We start from the raw sequence: 6,218 nt of genomic DNA, 5'->3' as shown, positions 1-6,218 counted from the left end.
CGCATATAGCTTCAGGGTTTTGTCCCTTATGTATTTTTTGACTGGATCTATTCTAAGCTCTCTTAGCATGTCATTCATGCGGATGTACCATGGCACTTTGAAGAGACTTCGGAAAGCCTAACTTTGAGCAACTTGTAGCTTCTTGATAGTAGAGTCGGCAACTTTTCTGTACACGACACACCCATAAAGTAGTGCTGGTCTCATTATCTGGCTGTAAATTAGTGTTTTGTTCTTCGCAAAGTTTAAATGTTATATGTTTGATTTTTTGAATGAGATTGCCAAAAACCTTGTTCGTAGAAATGAAAAAATCATCTTAAAATCTGTTAAATTAAATTCAACATTTCATAGTAATTTTTCGGTAAAATGAAAATACAGGTAAAGATGAGGTGGAGTAGTTTAATCGACTGCAAAAGTGCAAAATTTATGTGCAAATGAACTGAAGGAAAATAAACTGAATAGACTACAGAATACTGGATATAATTAATATGCTGAGATCTATAAGAGCTACATGCAAACAAGAGAATGATGATCCATAATGACTTATGCACAAAAAGCAGGAATCTGACAAAAAATGTAGGCTAGGAACGCCTCCTATGCTTAAGTAACACTTTGTTACAAGTAGGTTTATATGCTTCAAAAACTCAAAATTTGGGAAGTTGGAAGACGTTTTAGAAAAAGTATCTTGCCATCGTTCCACATTGTTCCACAGAGCCGATAAGTCTATCCGTGCCTTTCACGCATGATATTGTCTTGTACACAGAAGCCATCGAAACTGAACAGGGTTCGAATTCGGGTATTTCCAACAAAAAATTTGTCGATCTGTGAATAATTACTAAATTAAATCAAATCAAACTAAAATTTTTGCTATAAATATTTGCGAAAGATATTTACAATCAGAAGACAGTTAAGAGTAGTCCTTATAATAAATATATAGGCAGTTACTAAAACTTCAGGCTTGGTACCGAGAAACTCTTTAATGCGCTACGGAACAGTAAATGTGTTACAAAACCTTGCTTTTAAGAATCATACGATTTTACACTGCATACCTGTATACAATGATTGTTTTAATGGCAATAAAGTAGTAGACCAATTTGCTAAAGTAGCGGCCTCAAGGCAACCATATGGTTTGAATCCAATTTTGGGTGTCGAAATCATTTCAAAAGCCCTATTAACTATATTATAACAATAAAGTTAACCACAAATCGTCTAACGAAGGAGGGAGGATCGTTTTGCACCAAGCTCTTTTGCCCGAACTACTGTGAGAAGAAAAGCAAATAACTCTTAATTCTACAGAGAAAATTGGAACGATAACTGGTTACTGCTCTTTGATCAAGCAGAAAGTGTATGTCAGACTAACAGAAACCGACAAATACAGTTTATATATGGAGTACCAGATACATTTTTTCATATCCTTGGAGAATGCACTGCTTATATATATTTTTGGAGGAATTTTTAATTCAGAATTGATCAACGATTCAAAGTGATCAAACATCGACTTAAAAAAGATTAAGACTTTCCACTATATAGTAAAAATAATCATTCTTTTGTAGAGCAAGTATTGTCTACTATAGAGAGCGTAAGAGATGATAATTCAATAATGAACGCTTTAACATAAACCGTTAATGATCGAGTTTATACCACTCTACTTATAATAATAATAATGTTTTTAGATTATATGTTAAGTATGTAAGCACATAAACTATACGTTATAAAACATTTTTCTTTTTATATAATTTATATAATACATATTTTATTTGTATAAACAACCAAATATATATATGCATTAGATTTATATTTTATATGAAATATAAAAAGACAAAAGAGCACAAAATAAGATTTTATATATGGTAAATGTCGACCTTTTAATTAAATTAAAAAAAAAAAAATTAAAGGAAAATACCGTTGAATTCAGGCTCATATGCGGAGTCATTATTACGTAAATGTCAATGCACTTTCAATGCATCATCTCTCCACTATGAACAAAGGGTAAAGGAAAAATGTGTTTGGAAAAGACTAGGGGGTACACATGTGCATGATTTAATGACTTCGATCGAATAATTTATAGATGTGGTCTACTCTACACCCTCCGGCGGACATAATTTTATTATTTACGGAGGTGTGGACTTTTCTCGTAACAAATATTTCGTTCAACGCTTCACTAAGCGAAGAAGAAAACGTAGGAAAATGTACGATATCATAATGATATCATAATTGTGTGCATGCATTACTGCAACTGGCAAGAAGTGAGAGTACTTTATTTAAGCTTTTTACACTGTGGTTACTGTAGCGAAGGTTTTGTTTTTGTTTTTTCAGCAAAAAACTACCAGTACGTATTAAAATTTTTATTTCATATTCGAGTACTTCCCTCGTTCAAATTGTTGAAGAGTGCAGTAACTCAATCAAGTCAATTAAGTCAAATGGATTGAATCTTCGACTTATATCAAATGCAATGCAATGCAAGTCATTCAGCAACAGACAAACATTTGGAATTTTTGTACTCTAACCCTTTCACTGACGAGCTACTTACCAGCTACCAGTTAATGGCGCAGTCTTCACATTCTTTGGAATTTTTACAATTTTTTCAATGTCCTCTCTCCTTCAATCTCCTTTCGTAACAAAGAAAATATGTGTTATAAACAGTTATGAATCTCTGCAGAAGACTTCCCTGTTTGACTTTAATCATTCTAAGAGACTTTTGGGAATATTTAGAAAATTAGGTTTTTGGACAAGGTCGGTTAACGCATTACTCAACGCACAAAGAGCTTGCTTATTTTTAAGGATTCGCATTCAATATTTTACAAAGACAATCAAATAGTTTTTATAACCTAATCTTCATCACACTATACTTAAATACATATAATCGATGTTTTCATCACTGGTGATTGTTCTAATTAAAGCCTAATTAAAATATAGTCAACCAGTCTACTTACTTAGCTTTTCTGTGAAAAGTTGATTTAAAAAGAAAGTGTTAATATATAAAATTTATTAGATTGAGTTAAGACCATCTCCTTCTTCAGTGAATTTTCATTTATGGGTGTAGTCCACTGTCTCGAAACAGTAAGTTAAACTATTTAGCTTCGATTTAGCTCTGAAGGTATGATGGCAGTATGATTAGGGCTTAATTACCCTGATTTATTTTTTTATTTTTATTCTTTTTGCGTGTGGAAAGGTGGCTTGTAGAGGGGATGGGGTGTACTGTTAAGTTTAAATTAAGAAATACATATTTTTTTTTGTTTTGTTACATTTGGGTGCCTAAACACACATTGGAGATACTTACTTATAAACAGAATGTTTGATTTTGAAGTGTCAACTAATAGATTGAACGGGGGTGTGTTTCCAAATATGGTGTTTCTGTGTTTTGAGAGATGCGAGCATTCGGTTTGTATGAGTTCTAAGGAGGATGGTGGTGATCTATTGAATAATTATATGTGAATTAAAATGGTATGTCCTAGTCTTAATCGGATGTATACTGTATATTGTACTTTTTTGTTTTATAATAAAATGTTTATAAGAACTTTACAGACTTAAGAGAAATTTAGTCTACCTTAATAGAAAAGTATAGTTTATTAGAAAGTATATGATGATAAAAAAAGTTTAAAGCGAAACTAAAATATTTTGAAATGTGCTAATTCAAAATTCAAAATTTAAAATGCAAGTGTCAACGACATTTTAAATAACTACTAAACATAGTGTTTGCTGATATCCTGGCGATTTCGACATGTGTTTTTACATATTTAACTCAAGTGAGCTCGGAAGCCACGGAGCTCTCTGTTTTATACTCTTTCGTATAATCATAATAATAATCACACAATAATAATTTTAGCTGCTATTTTACTTTTTGTGATACGTGCAAGTATTTTAAAATGCTAGTTAGTTGTGCTTATACAGGGTGCTTTCTGAGTACTACTTTTTCAAAACACGGAAACTGCACTATTAGACTGCTTTTAAGTTACCTTGTAATAAAGTATGAAAAATACAGAAAGGAAGTGAACAAGTAGAGTTTTTTCCGCCGAACCGCATTGAAGCATTGACAGCACCGACAGCACCGACGGCACCGACAGCGAAACCATCGACAACGACTTTGTCGCAAGTAATACCAACTCAAAATGGTCATAATAAAAATCTATGGGGTACAACATGAGATATGACCCTAACACTCACCATTCTACGCTTAATAAACGTAAGTGTGATAACTTTTAGTCCACGGGCAAAATGGAGCAAAAAAATATGGAAAATAGTAGTCGCCGTGCATAAAATTTCAGTTAAATTTTACGAGTATGACGGAGAGTCAAAATGGAAACAGAGACACTCAATGGAGACACTCAATGCTCTGGAATAGCTGCCATATTGCGGTATTCAGCAAAATGATTTAAATGTTGTGGAAAGTTTTTTAAAATAATGACAATTTTTATTTTTGTTACTTTTTTAGCAAAAAAATTGAAAGCATAAATAATGTTGAGTTTATGAAACTTTGCTTTTTTATTTAATACATTGAATGGTCGGTCCCTTGGTTTTTTTTTGTTTTTATCAGAGTTCATATTTTATGCAGATTTTACAAGTACCTCTAATGTCCTGCCAAAGTAGTCGTAAAATGTATTTACAGTCATTAATTTAACGTAAGTAACAAATAATTTTTAGAAAATGTTTTCCTAAATTGCTTTATTGATAAAGCGGGTAACAAGTGTCGGGTAAGTGTTATTTAAAGTTTCCATAAAAGTTTCATATTCAAAAGTTCGTACTCTTGAGACATAAACTCTTCATATTAAAGAACATAACTGAAGGAATTTATATGAAAAAATATTGATTGTTGTTGATAATAATCTCACTTAAAATATGAATTTATAAAAAGTTGAGCTAACTTCTATTTCAGACTTAAATGGTATGAAGTGTACTTTATCGTATTTATTTATTGCTACGACTATTCACATTATACACAATGAATAGCTTTTATCTGATCAATAATATAACAACATATATAAACAATTTTCTAAATTAATTACTCTACATTCGAATTCGATGCCATGCCAGCGACATTTCGCCTTTTCAGTCGTCTTGTTTGTCCATACGAGGCTATGATGTTCACAGCTTCTGTATTCACATGCTGCTTTCTTTTGTATTTCTTCAGTGATTGTGGACAATTTTAGATCGCGGTGTATATCGCTGTTCCTTATGTTCCATAGAAACTTGTTCTGGAAACATTGGTTTATTTCGACGTTTTTTTTTTTTGCTAACGCTCCCCCATAGTTCAGCGCAAAACGACCACACAGGTTTAGTGCACTACATATATATTTGTTTATGTGCGGTGAAATATTCCCGAGGTAAGGCATTGGAATCTTCCCGAGGTAAGGCATGTCTGTTGTAAGAGGCGACTAAATTCCCGCTGCCATGCCGACATTTGTGCGAAAAGTGTACATGGTAGTAAGTGAAGTCGGCATTTGCGACACACGACCAGAGTTGTAAATCCGTTACTACGGAGGTCAGTGGCCCGCAGCTTCGGCTGTACTGACCAGTTGAGGTCCGACTCGTAGTGGCTGTGGTTAATATCCAAACTTGCGCGTAAAGAATGTTCAGTTAAATGGTTGCATTCGACGTTGAGTTGCGTATACACCACCGAGTGCTGTGAGCCAAAGATCAGCAGTGGTTTAAGATGGGCCTCGCATTGTGCCAAGATGGAAGTTATGTCTTGCATGCATCTACTTCTTTGGTAAAATTGTTAGTACCCAACTTTACGCATGAGATTGTGATGAATTAAGATAAATGAAGCCGACATATAGTAGTTGGGATTGGTTGACATTATCTGATAATTTCTGTACATTATAACTGCATTCACAGAATATTGCACTGATTTCAATTATTTTCAATATATAAATTTAAACTGTTGTAAATAATTTTATCAGTTTTCTCTCACAATTAAATTATTACCGCGTAAATTTAATCAAATGAAATTGTAAAAAAATCACGCCACATTAAATTTTCAATATTTTTTAGCAATTTTTTCTACAATAATTTTCTCTCTATTTTTTTTTTGTTTTTTTTTTTCAATTTATTGAAATTTATGTGAACAGGTGTGAGTGTATTTTGCGGTCATAATATTAGATTATTTATGATTTGCGTGTCTAAAGGATATTAATGTAGAAAATTACTATAGATTATTTTAACTCATGCCTATAAAAAAAGGAAAAATTACACAAAAAACAAATGGTGTTTCCAGGTTGCTT

The sequence above is a fragment of the Teleopsis dalmanni genome, chromosome X, assembly GCF_002237135.1.
Source record: "Teleopsis dalmanni isolate 2A chromosome X, ASM223713v2, whole genome shotgun sequence".
In the NCBI taxonomy this organism is placed as follows: Eukaryota; Metazoa; Arthropoda; class Insecta; order Diptera; family Diopsidae; genus Teleopsis; species Teleopsis dalmanni.
Note: the sequence above shows the minus strand (reverse complement) of the source record.